Genomic DNA, 19997 nt, shown 5'->3' on the forward strand with positions numbered 1-19997 from the left:
AAATTCAAATTAAACATGCAAGATCAGAATAATTGTTCATTCTCATTTAACAACAAATTGAATTCTTTAACTCTCAAGAAATTCAATTATTAATTAACAAAATCAAATCAAACATATAATAACTAAATAGAACGGAATTGAAAATAACCCTAGCCCTAGGTACTGTTGCGTTCTCCATGGCTTCAATTGAAAAATCTAAACAAAACCCACAACTCAAAATCACTATAATTGTAGATCAATCTAACAAAAGAAAAATCAAATAAATTAAAACTCAATTTATCAGAACAATTTTTTCCATTTTTACAAAGTACCCATCAGCAACTTTGGCACGAGAGTGGCCCAAAATCAATTAAGACATAGATTTCAAAATTATGCATTAAAGATCAAAGCTTCGAAAGAAAATAAGATTACCAGTACCAGTAAAATATTAGCCATGGATCCAACAATAGAATTTTTATTAGTCCCAAATTCATAACATCTAATAATAAAATTCTTTATTCTCTTTGTAAGGATCGCTACCTAAACGTAGCCTATCTTCTAAACTAAATGTTGAATTAGAAGCAGTAGCAGAAGAAGAAGAGTTCCTTGCATCGTTGATAACAAGATCGGAAGTTGTAGTAGTTGACGCTTTTGCTGAACAAGATCATGAAACAACAAAATTTTCTCTTAAATGGGTTTTAGTTTTAGGTGAATCTCTTGAATCAATCAAATTGAATCTCCGAACAATAAAAAGTAAGAAGTTGGTGTCCGCAGAGAAGAGGCGGAAGAGAAGATACGTATAGAAAAAGTAAATACTGTTAGGGTTTTGTGAATTTATATATATGACCTGTGATTCAATAGACATGATTAATAATATCCAAGGGTTGGTAATAATCGGTTAACCATCATTTTTCGGTTCGGTTTTGTATTGGAACCGTTACTGAAACCGAGTGTGTCGGTTTTCTAAAACTGACAACCAGACATAAACCATTGGAACTCGGTTCGGTTCGTTTCGGTTAAAAAGGCAACGATTTCGGTTTGGTTAATGGTTTTGGTTCGGTTTTATGCAGCCCTACTCAAAACTATTAGATCTGGATTTTAGCGTGATCTAACAGTGAAAAAACCGCTTGAGCTGAAAAGATTCTCCACCACGGTCGAGACAGCACTGCTCAAATTCGTAAAGGAGACTCCCGTCCAGTTGCCTCCCCAAGTGTTAGACTCTCTTTTATTCAATCAAATGTCATGCGTTTCTGGGTCTACTCTACTGTATAAGCCGAGTCAGACACAGGCAAAATAAATAAATAAAATGAAACATTTAACTCGAATCGAGTCGGATCCAAACATGTAAATAAATCTAATCTCAAGACACAAACAAAAATCAGACTCGGACCCAACTGCAAGCCTGCAACGCCCTCTGATTAGTGGTGTCAGTGACTGGAACACCTCTCCTTTACTGAATACAATCAGGTACTTCTTGATTTGCAGGCACTAAGTATTTTTCGGACCTTATCGAGTTTGTGGGAAGCAAAAAAAAAGGAGGGGTATTACGATTGGTTTTTATATTGTTGAGGATATGCGTAAGAGAACCATTTCTTAGAACTCGATATTGCAAGTATAAATCGATGTGTGCAAATTGACTTATAAATAAGTTAGGGGATGCACAGACTTCCCCTGGCTTAAGTCAGAGGTGATTCAAGGGAAATTTTTTTCTTGAGGTAGTAAATGATCGCCCAAATTCATTTATGTACAACTACTCGCTTAATTTCATTGAGAAGGGCATGGATTTTTCTTCAATTAGGTTATATTATAATTTAGTTTTAGGGTTTGTAAAATTGAAAATGTTACTGTTTTAGGTTTAATCTTTGATGTTAACTATGAATCTTTGGTTATCAGGTTAGGCAAGTTAGTTGATTCCTTGATGGGAATTGACCATTGGTAACTGAATGGAAGTGGTGTGGTGATTTTGTTTTAGTTGACTTCAAGATCTCTGTGAGCCTTCATGATCTCTCTGATCTCTCTAATTGTGCCTATATATTTTAATCTTTTCTTGCACTGTAATGTCAATTTTATCAATGATCTCCTTTCTTGATAGGTCTTTCAACCATGTATGGAATGCATTCTTGCTCCTTTAGGCAGTAACTCTTCATAAATAGGTACATGAAATCTATAATGAGCGTTTTAAAGTTTAGCATGTATGTGGTTTTTCATTCTTAAAGGCATAATTTAGTTTCTTTCTTGGGGTACACGTAGTTAGCCAACTTTTGTATACCAAGTTAGAGTATGGATCTTTTCTTGGCAGCCAACTTCTACTTGGAAATATCTCCACCTTTCATTTATGGTGAAAATGTCTAGGGAAGGGTTTCTGCCAACACAAGTTACAGCTTATGAGAATATAATACTACTGATGGGATAGATGTCACGTCCATTAAGTCAAGGTGCCAGAGCTCCCATTCGGTCGCTATCTGTTGTTGCTCACCTTGGGGTGAAATTCATGAGAAGGCCTCTCAGTAAACAGTTACTTTCATGAACTGGAAAAGTCATTCTGCTGAACCGAATAAAGCGCGCAAATGCTATCGGCGTCCTGTTTGTGACAGTGTTATCACAAAATGTTACTAGTATCCTATTTGTGACAAGGTTCTCAACTCATGGGTTGGGGGCATTTGCACAAACTGATGACGAGTATTGTGATAATAATTTTTGTTGATTTAACTGGTTAAATGTGTATTTCACAAACTGCAAACATTTTGTACATTTTATTTGTTATATATGAAAATGAAACTGAAGGCCCTTTTTTACATAATTTCTTGTTATTAGCATTACATTACAATGACGGCAAGGCCATTTCAGGTATACTTGTATCTTGTTTTGGGGTAGCCATTGTACTGATTATGGTTCTTTCGCTATTATTTTGGGATTAATCTAATTCTATTGTTTTCAGGAGCCGAGCATGGTTCTTTCGCCAGTACTTTGGGATTAATCTCATTTTATTGTTATCAGGAGCTGCTGCACATATATGCTAGAAACACTAGTCAGCCCTTGAAAAGTGTCAAAACGAGACATGATATACGATTTTGCTATTAGAACTCCGTATGTTCGTTTAGTAGGTAACTTTTTTCTATTTTTTGCATCACAATTTTTTTTTTACGAGTGCGCATAAATTTTTTCCAAGCCCCTCCTAGTTTTCAATCCTGGTTCCGCCACTGCAAAATGTTAATGATACAGGTTGTTTTACACTGTTAGTGAAGTGCAGCCTATGCAGATGAATTCAATGCGATTTCCACCACCTAGGGCACCTTGGTTCGCGGTCGTACCACTACCACCAGATCCGTTGCTAGATAGTTCGTTTTGGAAGGCGGAGAATGTACACATTCATTTGAAGAAATTACAGGAAACTGCTCATTTAGCCAAAGCAATGTATGTATATTTGGTTATGCTTTGTAACAATATGTTCCGCGATGCCTTTTCTTATCCTGCTAATGAATTTATTTGCAATATCCAACAGGCAAAAAGAATTGGAGGCTATTCTAATCTTTTGTGTAAAGGAAGTAGTGAGTCTGCTGGGGAGGTCGATAATGCAAACCTTGATCCATCCGTTATTAAGATTTCTCAAGTAATCAAAGAGAAATCAGCAAATTCGGAGGTGCAGGAATTATTGTCTGTTGAAGCTGCAAACTCTTTGCTCTTAAATTTGAAAAGTTAAATTGAACCTTTGGGGACTTTTAGTAGTCAAACAAGTCAGTGGGAGGAGAAGTTCGTGGCAGTTCGATTAGCGAACAAGATACAAAAATGTAATAGAAAATAAACGTTGGAGGAAGAAAAAGAGGAAACGAGTTGCTGAAAAGCTAACTAAGGTGAATAATGTCTTTGATACCAACCTGATCAGTTTTCTGAGCATTCACTCGCTTGTTGAACACTGAGGGAAGTGATTAATTTGCTGTCTTTTTTATTTTAGTAGCGTGAAAGGTTCGACCAGGCTGATCAAGAAGCTGATGAGTGGAGGCCTAGAGAAATCGGCTAGGATATTGCTAGACGCAAGGTAGTGGAATTCTGTCAAGTTTTAATATGTTCAAGACCTATCTTTTTGCCAGTCAGGCAATTTACCAAGAATGTGATGTAAAATATGCAGAATAACATTAAATGACATATAGTACAACATAGTTATGGTAGTTTGGGCTTTAACAGGTTTGAGTAAGCGCCACACTCTTAAAAATTATAACTCTTCTTTCTAAAGCATGTCAACAATGAGTATGTCAGTGATAACTGGAGCATGTGACATAGGTAATATGTGCAGGTTGAGAAGATGAAGGAAATAGCAAAAGTTAAAGCCAACGACGAGAGAAAGACACTGGATTGTTTCTATATGTAAATTACTTTGTGCAAATAAAACATTCCATATGCTGTTGCCGTGTTAGAATGGTCATTGGTCACTGCATCTGCCTAATTCTATTTTGAGCTTTTCTCGTCATGATTGGTACTGTTACTTTGGTGCTAAGTATCCATTACTGACAAGGTTCTCCTAAATTTTCAGCTTGAGATGGTTTTAATCGTGGAGAATAACTGCGCTCCATCAGAATTCAAAAGCTGAAGAAGCAAGGCAATTTTCTTTCCTCTTAATCTGTTTTATTGCTGCTACAAAGTCTCGATGTAGACAGATTTGAGATGCCTTGTTTATGATTAAGTTAGTACTTGCTTATTGGTTCGGTTTGGGTTGTGGATAATTTGTTTCAACTCCCAAAGCCTGGCCTTTAAATTGGTACACGTTGATAGAGAGCATATACCTGATAGAAAATTCTAGTAATGTATTATCAGAAATGAAATCTGTGCCTAAGATTCTAGAATACCCCGTCATGCATAATGCAGCTGGTATGATAAGAATTTTTTGCAACTTCAAGCTGTAGATGTGGATATTCTATTGCACATTGGTAATAGAACCTAAAACTTTATTCTGCCATGTAATGTAAGTAGGTAACACAATGTGTGTAGTCTTTACTTCACTACCACTATGCATCTTCACTAGGTCTTACTGCTGCTGGAGAATCAAGGCATGCTGTCTCCAGAAATGAACAAAATATATGATGATGGCAAGGTATGCAAAGACAGCTACTGGGACCAAAACCATCACAACGATATTCTTCAAAGGTGAAGATGGAGTCGGTGGTGGGAAGTCTATTGTACTGCAATCGTCACATCCTGGCAATGGAGATGCTGCTGGTGCTGATGTCGGTGAAATATCAAATCCGTTGGCCTAATAAACAAACAAGAGACAGAGAATGTTATAGTTGATCAGTAAATCAACTCTTGAAATGGACTGGGTAATGTATATTACCCGAGTCACCAGTAGAATGAGAAGAAATAAGAAATTTGAGATCGCCATTGCCATTGGCATTGGCATTCAAAATTATAATCAAGCTAAGAGACAGACAATGAACTCAGAGAGATTTGTAGTAGATGTAAACAAACATAGTAGAGATCACTCACTTCGGTTGTTGTTGTTTAGAATGGAGAGAGATTTGTAGTCTAAAATGTGGGTTGCTAACTAATCCAAAATTAGCAGAATCTTCAAAAATATGAAAGTGACAAGGAATACCCAATACAGAATTGTGGGTTCTACGAGTACTTCACTCTACCTGCCGCTATTACTTCACTCGCATCAAAATTGGTGCAGCCATTGAGACAAATACTCCAAATACTCCAAAATGTGTTGAAGAAAAAAGATATAAGGCTGAGGGAGTCAAACCTGAGCCTCTCCGTCCAAGACTGGGAGGCCAACCATCCTTCCGACTTTACATGCCTGATTATATTTACATCTACTTTTATATGTAAGAAAATTTCAACTGAGCCTTAAAAGGCTAATAAATGCGCCACTTTGCCTGAACATACACGGCATGCACTCGCATTTCAATCAACAATCACAATGCATATTTTTTCAATCGCATAGATTGGCTTGAGATTGATATCTCCGATAGGCAAGATATAAAACTAATCACAAACATCTTCGTCTCATGGTTTGTGATTCCGCAACATCTTGTTTTGCTACCATACGATTAAGATTGTTGTGAGGTGATTGATAATTCTAGGCTGTTCTTCGGGAATATAAGACCGGATTATCAATTGGTTCATGTTCACCTTGATTTATCAAAAGACGGAACAAAAACCTGTTGGGTTTATCTGTGGGAGACAGATTTATCCTTTCTATAGACTTGTCTGTGTGAGAAAGATTTGTTTATATCAAGTCTTCGACTTTGGGTCGTAACAACTCTTAGTTGTGGGTGAGATCAGCTAAGGGAATCGAGTGCGTAGTATCCTGCTGGGATCAGAGACGTAGGGAGCGCAACTGTACCTTGGATCAGTGTGAGATTGATTGGGGTTCAACTACAGTCCAGTTCGAAGTTAGCTTGGAGTAGGCTAGTATCTGTAGCGTCTTAATATAATGTGTGTTCAATCTGGACTAGGTCCCGGGGTTTTTCTGCATTTGAGGTTTCCTCGTTAACAAAATTCTGGTATCTGTGTTATTTTTATAATTGAAATAATACAGGTTGTGCGTTAGATTCAATCAATTAGAATATCCGACCTCTTGGTTGTTGATTTAAATTGATTGACACTTGGATATTGGTCTTTGGTACCATCCAAGTTATCTCTCTAAGTATTTGATAACGACTCGCAGATTTCTATTTGCTTGAGTATCGATCAAATTGAGAGATTGAGATAATCTAACTCGTTAAATATTTTTAATAGATTGAGTCTTGTTGATTCTCTTAAAAGTATATTGGAGTTAGTCCATACAGATTGTTAAGTGAAATATTGGGTGGTGTTGTTAGACCCCCGCTTTTTCAATTGGTATCAGAGCAGGCAAATACGTTTAAGACCTTACAAATATGTGTTTGTAGCAATCTGAGTCTGAGGACAGAATCTCTTACGCATACCAAGATGCCTCCTAAAGCTTTCAACTATGCAAATTGTCTCGGGAATACCTCAAAGGATTACTCCTTAGTTGATTCTTCTGAATCCCGAGGTAGGAAAGTTGTTTCATCATGTGTTGACCACTCTTCCTCCAATGAGACATTGGACACTGTTAGAGCATTGCTCGGTCGAACTCGCATGCGTTGCTATCTCAAGCATGTTTGTCAATGTTAGTGATCAAAACTATAAGTCTTGATTTCTAGTCTATTATAGCTAAGTATCGGACTAGGATAGAAAGTGTAGTTGAGCTCAAGGACTTCATGGCGATTCATCATACAAGTAGAAGAACTACTCAAGGAACCGGTGGAACATCTCGACGAAAAGGTATGTGAAGACTTGAACTTATCTATCACTCAAAATTCTATCTACTCTATCTCCTAATCCTTGAGACAAGAAGTCGTATGCAATATATATATAGACTTTGATTATACACATTTGGCATTTCGAGCCGAGTATACCTCGCCTATATATATATCGAAATATGAGTTGGTAAGATTTCCTATTTAACCAAGTTTATCTTTACCATGTGACGAAAGTCATGATATGTTTCAATCATCTTGAAAATTGCTTTGACGAGAAATTGTGTAACAACTATATAACGTCCTCTAAGAATGTTTCAATGATTGAAATGAGAGTTTAGATTACATAACAAATGGTGGACATAATCATTGTCTTGGAAACACATTTATGTATAAGTCATATTCCTTGAACCAAAGTTTGCGAACTTTGTTAATCAAGAGGATCGGAGCGTGAGCCAAGTCCGCAAACTCAGTCCATGAACTTCCAAAGTTCTCAAACCCGAGAATTTCTGCTGGAGTTGACAAACTACTTGCGTGAAACTAAATCCGCGAACTCAGTCCGCGCACCCAGTCCGCGAACCGGCGAAGTTCTCATACCCGAGAATTTCTGCTGGAGTTTATAAACTCTGCCCGGTAACTTAAGTCCGCGAACCTAGTCTGCGAACTTGAGAAGGTTATATATCTGAAGATGATTTCTGAACTTAAACTTAAAAAAGACTGAGGAATGCAGTTTTCAAACCGTGGATATAAAATTTCATGAACCGATTCAAGTGAATCAAATCATCTTTGCTTCAATTATGTCTTGTGTAGTACATGAGATTTCCTTGCAATTGAACAACTCTCTAACTAGTACATTTGAAGTCATTTGAACTAGTTATGGTAAAGAAGAACATGGTTGATATGAAATGCTCATATGGCTAACCATTTGGTTAACTATTGTTGAACCAACAAGTGCATACGTTTGGGTACGGTTAACAAACCTAGAAGCGTGCATTGTAAAGTGTGTGTAACAAGCTAAGTTTTCGATCTAGCGGTTGAGAAATATTAGCTTGAATCTAAATCAGGATTTCATCTAATGGTATATATTGATTTCTTTGTTATCAAGGTAACTTAATTGCAAACCCTGATTTGAAATACTATATAAGAGAACATCTAGCATTTTGCAAAACGAATCCCGACACCTTACGTGTGATACTAGTTTGCGTTCTAGAGTCGTTTCTCCTTTAACCTTTGGTTTTCTTCTTCTAAAACCAGGTTAACGACTTAAAGACTCCATTGGGATTGTGAAGCCAGACCGATACTACTTTTATCGTTGTTGTGTGATCAGATCATGCATTTTCTATCGTACGAGTACAATCAGATTGATTGGATTGATATTGATATCTTCGATAGGAAAGATATAAAAAGTAATCACAAACATCTTCGTCTCATTGTTTGTGATTCCGCAACATCTTGTTCTACCATACGATTAAGATTGTTGTGAGGTGATTGATAACTCTAGGCTGTTCTTCGGGAATATTATACCGGATTATCAATTGGTTCCTGTTTACCTTGATTATTATCAAAAGACGGAACAAAACCTTTTAGGGTTTATCTTTGGGAGACAGATTGATCCTTTGATAGACTTGTCTGTGTGAGACATATTTGTTTATTGTCAAGTCTTCGACTTTGGGTCGTAGCAACTCTTAGTTGTTGGTGAGATCAACTAAGGGAATCAAGTGTGTAGTATCCTGCTAGGATCAGAGGCGTAGAGAGTACAACTGTACCTTGGGTCAGTGGGAGACTGATTGGGGTTCAACTACAGCCTAGTCCGAAGTTAGATTGGAGTAGGCTAGTGTCTGTAGCGGCTTAATACAATGTGTGTTCAATCTGGACTAGGTTCCGAGGTTTTTCTGCATTTGCGGTTTCCTCGTTAACAAAATTTCTGGTGTCTGTGTTATTTCTATTTCCGCATTATATTTGTTTATATAATTGAAATAATACAGGTTGTGCGTTTGAATCAATCAATTGGAAATACGACCTTCGGTTATTGATTGATCCTTGGATATTGGTCTTTGGTACCATCCAAGTTATTCCTTGTATTTGATTAGAACTCGCAGTTCTTGCTTGAGTAAATCAAATCAAGAAGAGAGATATAAACTCGTCGATATAATTTTAATTGATTGAGTCTTGTTGATTCTCTTAAAAGTATATTCGAGTTTGTCCATACAGATTGCTAAGCGAAATATTGGCTGGTGTTGTTAGACCCCCGTTTTTTCATACACAATGGCAAAAGGTGAAATGGAGCTCACCAAAATCTCAAAAACTTCTACTGAGATTATTGATTTTCAGAATCATGATCATCTTATCGATGAATTTGAAAAGTCAATTGATCGAGAGCATGAACTCTATAACATCATTGAGTCCTTCTCTAAGAATATTGAAAAACTTCTTCAAGAAACTACTCTACAGCATGAAAAGATTAGTGATCTTGATAATATTGTCGAGGAAGACTCAATTAGAGAAAAACATTTGATCGAGACGCATTCATCTGATTTTAACAGACTTCGTGTTGAAAAAGAGAAACTAGAAGCATCTCTTACTTTAGCCCATGAACAATGCAGATCCTTGGAAAAGGAAAACTCTGTCTTAAGGAAAAATTCTTCTGTACAAACTGATCATCTTGACTTACATTACATGAAGAAATGTCCTCCAAGAGAAGATTGTGTCAAGAAAAGTTTACATAACTTACAATCTTCTCACATGGCTATGAAGTTAAAACAGGTGCCAGTTATTGCTTCTCCTCCACGAACCTGTACATTTTGTGGGAAAAAGAATCACTATGTTATCCGTTGTTTTGCCAGGAGGAAAAAAATTGCTAAACTTCATAATTTGCTTCTTTCCACTGTCAATGGAGTAAATAGTCAAGTCGACTACTGCAATGAACCTCATGCCCACAGGAAACCGGAAAACTTATAAAAATGATCTCTTTCCTAGAAATCATCACAAGACACATGTGCATTCTAGTGGTATTAAATCTTGTGCTTCTAATGAAAGCATTTCCTGTGCTTATAAGAACAACTCTGGTAAATCTAAGTCTACAGTTTGGAGACCCATTTCGGAAAATCCTCTAGAACCAATCTCTAGAGGTCCTAGACTCAGTAATCAGAAAGTTCCTCTTCTTGAGCTTTCGAGAAGGGCTGTGACAAATTTCTCCAAAATTAGAAACAGCCAAGGGAAGACAAGAAATACTAATATCAAATATCCAGGTGGAAATTACAACTATTCTCTCAATGCTTATGGTGAGATTACGTCTCCCTATGCTACCGATTAGTAGAAAGTTTCATTCTCGTATCTAACTTGAGAGATACAAGGATGATGTTTGAGAGATTCTCAAGTATTTATTTGATTTTCATCTGTTTGTATGTTTGATATCTTACAATGTAAGTTCTTAGTATTTCTTCATAGTGACCTTTCTAATCTGTTCGTTGAGCATTGGAAGTGACACCGTATGCAGTTTCCCCTCTTTGGTCCATCCTTTTTGTTCCAATGTACGGTTTGGTCCACGAACGTCCATATCTCCTCAAGGAACTCTAGGGTTTCTATCTAGGGTATACTATTTAACATATATATATATGTATATATCATGTATGTGTTTTTAATCTTCAGAAAGGATTTCTATGGAAACTGATCCTAAAGAAGAAGTAAAACCTACAATGGAGGAAGACCTCAAAATATGTGATTTAGCTTAAGATTTTGTTCTGAAAAAGATGATTGAAAGAAAAGAATATAACTCTTGGATTGGAGAATCTGTCAAGGATTTAATTCTCGTTCAGAATGAAGTTAAGAACGAACTTGCTAACCTTCAACTGCAGATAAACCAGCTTATTGATGGACAAGCAAAAATCCTAGGTAAGCAAAATATCTTAATCAGGAACCAGAAGAAAGTTATCCTTGACTGTGCTAAGGCTAGTCATCTTGCTCGCATTATTGACCGAAAAACTAACTCTTGAACATGGTGTTTCAAATCTCAAGAAGATCAAGGATATCAGTGATACCTATTTTGATGGTCCGTTTCAAAGGTATGAAGTGGTCAAAGAAACCTGATTCGATATTTTCCTAGTAAATCTTCTTTTTCTTGTTTTATTTGGAAGAATAACTAGAGTTTGGAATAGCCATTATTGTGTTTTCACATAGCTATGTCCAACGTTTTCATCTTCATGTTTTTAGGTTTATTTGTTTAAATTCTAAAGTTGTTTGGAAGATGATTATTGCAGTATTAATCTTTATGATTTTATATATTGCAATGTGTTATGGGATATGTGTGTTTACGTCCGTGAACTTTGATTGTCCCATACTTTGTCAAAAGTAAAGTCTTTCGTTAATCGATATTCAAGTATTGATAAAATAATGAATGGAATTTTGACAAATACAAAAGTTAAGCCTATTATGTCAATTTTTGATGGAAGATAGGTTAAAATCTTTTGTTTGCAAGGATTATGTCTATTGATTGTCGTTATGCAAATAGTGATGGAAAATAGAATGAATCCTTGTGTATTACGCAGTATTGATCTTCCCTGATCCATATTTTATGTGTATACTGCAATACTCCATAAGGTTTTCTTGTGTTGAGTATATGAACGGTTAAGCTTATCATTTCCTTATGGTTAACTTATTCGTAGCTACATAAGTTATCTTATGTTGAGCATCTCCAATTAAATTGATCACTCTTGTGTTTAATTTGATTGTGTATTCCGATTAAATTAATCATAGGTTTACTTGTGATTAGTTTGATTGAGTTTTTGGATATAGAAAATCATTTTCTTATGGTTTTTGGTGCCCAATAAAATCCTTCTTTTCTTTCGAAATTAAGGTCGCTCTTGTTGTTCGTTCGGGAATGACATCAAATGGGGGAGAGTTCTTTTGAACTTGTGCTTAATTGCCAAATTTTGAGGGGAGTGCGGATGTGGAATTTTATAGGAGTTATCTTGTATCTTAATAAACTCCTTGATGAATGCATTTATCTTCGGATTTATGATTGCATCTAAACAAGTTGGTATGTAATTTCTTTTAGTCATGAAATGTCTCTTTCCGAAATTTTATTAGGATCCCGTTCTTGTACCTTTGCTAATTTTATTGACAAAAAGGGGGAGAATTAATATGCAGTTTACACTACAAATACATGTGGTTTTCAGTTCATTATGTAAGGGGGAGTGGTTTCCATGTGAGATGGAGTATTGACTAAGGAGGAGTGATACATATCACCATAGTATTGTTGTCAAAGTTGTAATACAATTGAACTTTGATACTGTGTCACAATACTATGACACTGTATAACAATGATTGAGAACATTGTTTTCTCATTCTTATAGCTACGGATCTTCAACAACGGTGATGCTGAACTTACAACCTTTGGGATCATTGGAGTACTTGAAATTGACGAATATTTCGAGTAATGTTGAAGACTAGGCATGTGGAATAGGAGCTACTAAAGTTTCTTTATCTTTTTTGTATTCCATATGTATTGATAGTTTTGTCACTAAAATTGACATAAGGGGAGACTGTTAGAGCATTTCTCGGTCGAACTCGCATGCGTTGCTATCTCAAGCATGTTTGTCAATGTTAGTGATCAAAACTATAAGTCTTTATTTCTAGTCTACTATAGCTAAGTCTCGGACTAGGATAGAAAGTGTAGTTGAACTCAAGAACTCCATGGAGAATCATTATACAAGACGAAGAACTACTCAAGGAACTGGTGGAACTTTATCGACAAAAAGGTATGTGGAGACTTGAACTTATCTATCACTCAAAATTCTATCTACTCTATCTCCTACTTTGAGACAAAAGTCGTTTTTCTATATAGACTTTGATTATACACATTTGGTATTTCGAGCCAAGTATATTTCGCATATCTATATCTCGAAATATGTGTTGGTAAGCTTTTGCTTCAAACAAGTTTATCTTTACCTAGTGATGAAAGTCATGTTATGTTTCAATCACTTTGAAAATTGTTTTGACGAGAAATGGTTTGTGAATAACAACTATATAACGTCCTCTAGGAATGTTTCAATGATTGAAATGAGAGTTTAGATTATATAACCAATGGTGGATATAAGCATTGTTGTGGAAACACATATATGTATAATACCTTATTCCTTGAACCAAAGTTTGCGAATTTGTTGATCAGGAAAACCGGAACTAGAGCCGTGAACTCAGTCCGCGAACCCAGTCCGCGAACTGACGGAAGTTCTCATCCCGAGAATATCTGCTGGAGTTTGTGAACTCCTTCCGGGAACTTAAGTCCGCGAACCTAGTCTACAAACTTGAGTTAGGTTATATCTAAAGACGATTGTTTGTGAACTTATACTTATAAATACTAAGGAATGCATTTTGCAAACCGTGTCTATAAAGTTCATGAACTGATTCAAGTGAATCAAATCGTATTTGCTTCAATTGTGTCTTGTGTAGTTACATAAAATTTCCTTGCAATTGAATAACTCTCTAACTATTTCATTTGAGTCATTTGAACTAGTTATGGTGCACAAGAATATGGTTGATATGAAAGTAATCATATGGATAACATTTGGTTAACTATTGTTGAACCAACAAATGTACATGTTTGGGTACGGTTACACAAACCTAGAAACTTGCATTTCTTTTGTGTGTAACAAGCTAAGTTTTCGATCTAACAGTTGGAAGATATTATCTTGAATCTAATCAGGTTTTCATCCAACGGTGAATATTGAATGCTTTGTTACTAAGTTAACATTGATTGCAAACCCTGATTTGAAAGACTATACAATGAGAACTCTAGCAACTGTGCAAAACTAATCCCCGCACCTTACGTGTGATACTAGTTGGTTTTACTAGAGTCGATTCTCCTTTAACCTTTGGTTTCTTCTTAAAAACCAGGTTAACGACTTAAAGACTTCATTGGGATTGTGAAGCCAGACCGATACTACTTTCTCGTAGTTGTGTGATCTGATCTTTCATCTTCTATCGTACGAGTACAATCACATAGATTGGCTTGATATTGATATCTCCAATAGGAATGATATAAAAGTAATCACAAACATCTTCGTCTCATTGTTTGTGATTCCGCAACATCTTGTTTCACTACCATACGATTAAGATTGTTGTGAGGTGATTGATAACTCTAGGTTTCTTCGGGAATATAAGACCGTATTATCAATTGGTTCCTGTTCACCTTGATTTATCAAAAGACGGAACAAAAACCTTTATCTGTGGAAGACAGATTTATCCTTTCTATAGACTTTTCTGTGTGAGACAGATTTATTTATATCAAGTATTCGACTTCGGGTCGTAGCAACTCTTAGTTGTGGGTGAGATCAGCTAAGGGAATCAAGTGCCTAGTATCCTGCTGAGATCAGAGATGTAGGGAGCGCAACTGTACTTTGGATCAGTGTGATATTGATTGGGGTTCAACTATAGTCCAGTCCGAAGTTAGCTTGGAGTAGGCTAGTGTATGTAGCGTCTTAATACAGTGTGCGTTCAATCTGGGCTAAATCCCGGGATTTTTCTGAATTTGCGGTTTCCTCGTTAACAAAATTCTGGTGTCTGTGTTATTTCTATTTCCGCATTATATTATTTATCTTTATAATTGAAATAATACAGGTTGTGCATTAGGTTCAATCAATTACAATATCCGACCTCTTGGTTGTTGATTTAAACTGATTGACACTTGGATATTGGTCTTTGGTACCATCCAAGTTATCTCTCTAAGTATTTGATAACGACCCGTAGATTTATATTTTCTTGAGTATCGATCAAATTGAGAGATTGAGATAATCTAACTCGTTAATATATTTTTAATATATTGATTATTGTTGATTCTCTTAAAAGTATGTTGAAGTTAGTCCATACAGATTGCTAAGCGAAATATTGGGTGGTGTTGTTAGACCCCCGCTTTTTCAGCCTCCATCGATGGTCAGAAACAAAAGTTCCTATGGGGATCATACCCACCTGCTCTTGGGTATCATTACCCGTTTCATTCACAGTACGAAAATCTTGGTTCGTACACCACCTATCGTTTATCGGCACGGACAGCCGCCATCGATGGTCGGGAAAACACAAGTTCCATGGGGATCATTACCCATTTAACTCTCGGGGATCATTAACCGACGTTAGCATGAAACCATATTTCATATAAAGATAAAAACATGAACATAAGCAACCATGGATTACTAACATGAATTTCTTTCATACATGTATGCAAACAAGTTAACTGCAAACATATAATATCATATGTTTTATGGTGGTAACTTTATCTGATCATTTTCAAAATCGACAAAGACATACATAAATCCAAAATATTCAATATATCGAAAATTCACAGTAAACCAACGGTTCAAAAAAAAGATATTGAATTTATAACGACAACCTAAAAACTTGGCAGATTACATGCCATTACCAAAATATTTATGATAAATTCAAATCAACTTGAAATTGAGCAAACCAATTCAAAATGACAGATATCATATATTTCTACAAATTTTGTTAAGAGTCCAATTCATTCTAATATTTTCAGAAACATGATAAAGCGAATCCGTCTAGAATTTTTAGAAATCATCATCCATATTGATACAAACATTCAATGGTGAATTTACTTTGGATTATTCTTAAATTTTTACCAATGATACCCAATTATGTTATATATCGATAACAGAAGCCTGATCACAAATCAAAGATAGTGAACGAATAATTTACTGAACATAACAATAGAAAATCATATAAATTAAACACCTAAAGAAAAACATCAAAAGAGAAAGGGTTTCACATTATACCTTTAATTAGTTACAATCTCCTCTATATTATCCATAGCCTTTTTCTCTAAAAACTCTAGCTCTATCTCTTTCTCCTTCTCATTCTTTTCCAAATCTAAAATTATTTCTTACTGTTATTTGTCTTAACTATTTTATTTTCCCTTAATTTTATTTATTACCCTAAATTGTAGTCTTTCTAGTTCAGTCCACCCATCTAGGCTAAGTCTAAGGGACAACAAACTAAGCTACAAGGTTAACTAATCCAAACTCGACCCAAAACAATAGCTAAAATACAGGGTATTACATTCTACCACCCTTAAAAGAAATTTCGTCCCGAAATTTAGAAACATATAAACCTAAATATTCACATAGTATAAATAATATAGTAAAAAACACGACAGTTCAATCCAGCGCAAAATTAACAATTCACATGAATTACACAAAGTCAACTAATATGATGAAGCAAGTAATAAAACAATCAAATCAGACAAGCATGCATAACAACATAGGAAACAATTTATTTATGGTCCCATTCAAGATCTAAAGCCTAGAGATCTGATACCAACTTGTAATACCCCGAGTTTCGGATCAGGGTCAAACCCATATGGAGATCCGAACTAGAAGCGTTACGGGTCGGAAAGAGACTTATGCATATATATTTCTCTTACTTAAATTTTTATATAAAGATTTATGAAATATGAGTTTATGAATTTAAATTTACTAAAAAAATCTTTAACAACATTCCAGTTCAAATTTACATTTCAAACAATTACAAGAAAACAACGCAATCACTAAGCCACTCATTTCTAGCTTCCTCTGCGCAACTCTAATAAATCTGCAAGGATGTCAATTGGGGTAAGATGACAGCTCAGTAGAATGCATTCCCAATTCTCTAAGGACTTGCAAACATATTCATTTTGTCAAGGAAAAACATATAAAAATAATACATCACAACTTCAAAGAATCAATGATATATTCAAGAATCACAATACCAACAATATTTTCGAAGAATTATCCAATCTAAAATTCAGTCTATGAGTTCACAACATTAATATTACTATTAAAAAATCATACATTTAGGATCAACTCAAAAATTCACGGTAACAATATTATTTTAAACAATTCAATGAATTATATTTCGCACATCTCACCAATAAACCTTGAGTTCAGTGTACGAAAACCTTGGTTCGTATACTGACCTATCGTTTATCGGCACGGACAACCTCCATCGATGGTCAGGAACAAAAGTTTCTATGGGGATCATACCCATCTTCTCTCGAGGATCATTACCCGTTTCATTCACGGTACGAAAACCTTGGTTCGTACACCATCTATCGTTTATCGGCACGGACAACCGCCATCGATGGTCGAGAAAACACAACTTCCCATGAGGATCGTTACCCATTTAACTCTAGGGGATCATTACCCGCCGTTATCATTAAACCATAATGCATCTAACGTTAAAAATATGAACTAATTTCTTTTTATAAATCATTTTTACAAACAACATAAGCAACCATGGCTTACTAACATGAATTTCTTTCAACCATTTATGCAAACAAGTTAACTGCAGACATATAATATCATATGTTTTATGGTAATAACTTCATCTGATCATTTTCAAACTTGACAGGGACATACATAAATCCATATTATTCAATCGAAAATTCATAGTAAACCAACGGTTCAAAAAAAGATATTGAATTTATAATGACAACCTAAAAACTTGGCAAATTACATGGAATTACCAAACAATTCATGATAAATTCATATCAACTTGAAATTGAGCAAACCAAAATCAAAATGAAAGATATCATATATTTATACAACTTTTGTTAAGAGTACAATTCATTCTAAAATCATTAAGGGTACCTTAATCAATCAAAAACTTGATAAAGCGAATCTGTCTAGAATTTTCAGAAATCATCACTCATATTGATACAAACATTCAACGGTGAATTTACGGTGGATTATTCTTAAATTTTTAGAAATGATACCCAATTGTGTTATATATCAATAACAGAAGCCTGATCACAAATCAAAGATATTTAATTGAACGAATAATTTACTGAACATAACAATAGAAAATCGTATAAATTAAACACCTAAAGAAAAACATCAAAAGAGAAAGGGTTTCACATTCTACCTTTAATTAGCTACAATCTCCTCGGAATTATCCATAGCCTTTTTCTCTAAAAACTCTAGCTCCATTTCTTTCTCCTTCTCATTCTTTTCCAAATCTAAAATTATTTCTTACTATTATTTTTCTTAACTATTTTATTTATCTTTTCATCTTCCCTTAATTTTATTTATTATTGATTATTCTATTTCCACCCTAAATTGTAATCTTTCTAGTTTAATCCACCCATCTAGGCTAACAGGGTGGTAGTCCAATAAGATTTCTATAAACTTTCATAGATTTTTTATTTGAGGGACTCCCGGAGATTCTATGAATATATACAGATTTATAGTGATTCTATTAGGTTGTGTTTGATAGGAGTTATTTCCATGGAATTAGCCATCTTTCTATGGAAACAACGTGTTTTCCGTCGTTTGGTCAAAAACCTATTTCCGTGGAATTGTAAAAAAAAAGTGTGGTCTACTGTATGATTTAAACTTAATTACATGGAAAGTCTTTCCTTTATTTCCTCAAGGAAACCGATTCCATGGAACGGGATTCCATGGAAATGTTTCCTTTCCCTGTCATCAAACACAACCTTAGAGTATTCTAGTGAGTCTTTGTGACTTGTAGAGACAAAAATATGAGATTTGAAAAGAGTCTTTGTGATCTTTAGAGAAATAAAAAGTACACTATCTAATTAAAAATTCAAAACATCTACTGATTTATCTTATTATGCACATTATAATGTTAATAAACTACCATGAATACATAGTAAAATATGTGTTCACTGTCAAAATAAATTTCACCGTTTTTTCTCTCTACAAATCAAAAAGTCTCTTTTCAAATCCCATTTGTTTTATTATGTACGTTATAATGTTAACAAAAGTACCATGAATACCTTGTAAAATATGTGTCATAGTCAAAATAAATCTCAATGTTGTCTTATGCATAAGTTTTTATTTTATTTATTGCATTCATCCCACATTTTATTTGATATATTCGCCACTGGTTAGCATCTTCTCATTGTAAATGGGCCATTCTTTGGTCATCAACATAAACAAAAAAGTAGAAATTTTTTTGGTCATGCTCTCAAAAACAGTATTCCCCATATTTCCAAGTCTCCCAACATATATATCACCTCTTAGGAAGATATTTCAACCATGCATATTTTTCAAAAAAAGTCTCTCCAAATCTCTGAAAAACACAAATCAATGACTTTCAATTTTCTTTCGAATAACAAGATTGTTGGAGTGACTCTTGTGAAATCCTAATCCAATAACATGGAATTTCATAGAATTTAAATGACTTAAAAAAAATCTCTAACCAATAACAAGAGACGTTCTGAGACTCTCTGAAAATTTCTATGGACTAACAGTAGATTTGGAAACTCCACATTTTACTAACCCTCTGTAAGGCTTGGTTTGGTAATGTTTTTTCCTTTCCAAAAAGCACTCTCAAAATTTATATATAGTAATTATTTTTCATATTGGTGTTTGGTAAAATATTTTCAAAGTGCTTTTCACTCAAAGCACTTCCAAAATTCTCCAATTTTTAAAAGCTGAGGGGAGGAGCTTTTAAAAGCTCTAAAAGCATAAACTTTGGTCCCACCTATTTTTAATACATAGTTTTTCTTTTATATCCCTACTATATTCTATAAATGACCAAAATTACTCTTGGATTTTTGACATTCAATTTCTTATTCTCCATATCATGTTAGTCAAAGATTATTACTTTCAATTTATATCATATTTTTTAAGGATTATTATTTTTCATTTCAAATTATATTTTATATTCCATTCCAATAAAAAATCTTTTATATTCATAAATGATTTGTATATATTCTTGATTTTCATTCTACACTTTCATGTGTATATA

The 19997-nt window shown here is 34.7% G+C and overlaps 1 long non-coding RNA gene and 1 pseudogene across 1 annotated transcript; both read left to right on the forward strand.

Moving 5' to 3' along the window:
- The first annotated feature begins 1458 nt into the window (after positions 1-1458).
- On the forward strand, positions 1459-3394 carry LOC113288419. Its single transcript, XR_003330616.1, has 6 exons — positions 1459-1694; positions 1873-1968; positions 2072-2132; positions 2279-2826; positions 2918-3083; positions 3220-3394. It is a non-coding gene; the product is annotated as an uncharacterized LOC113288419 (long non-coding RNA).
- LOC113291088 lies at positions 3392-5478 on the forward strand (annotated as a pseudogene).
- Positions 5479-19997: the final 14519 nt, after the last annotated feature.

The sequence above is a fragment of the Papaver somniferum genome, chromosome 6 (assembly GCF_003573695.1).
Source record: "Papaver somniferum cultivar HN1 chromosome 6, ASM357369v1, whole genome shotgun sequence".
NCBI classification, from domain to species: Eukaryota; Viridiplantae; Streptophyta; class Magnoliopsida; order Ranunculales; family Papaveraceae; genus Papaver; species Papaver somniferum.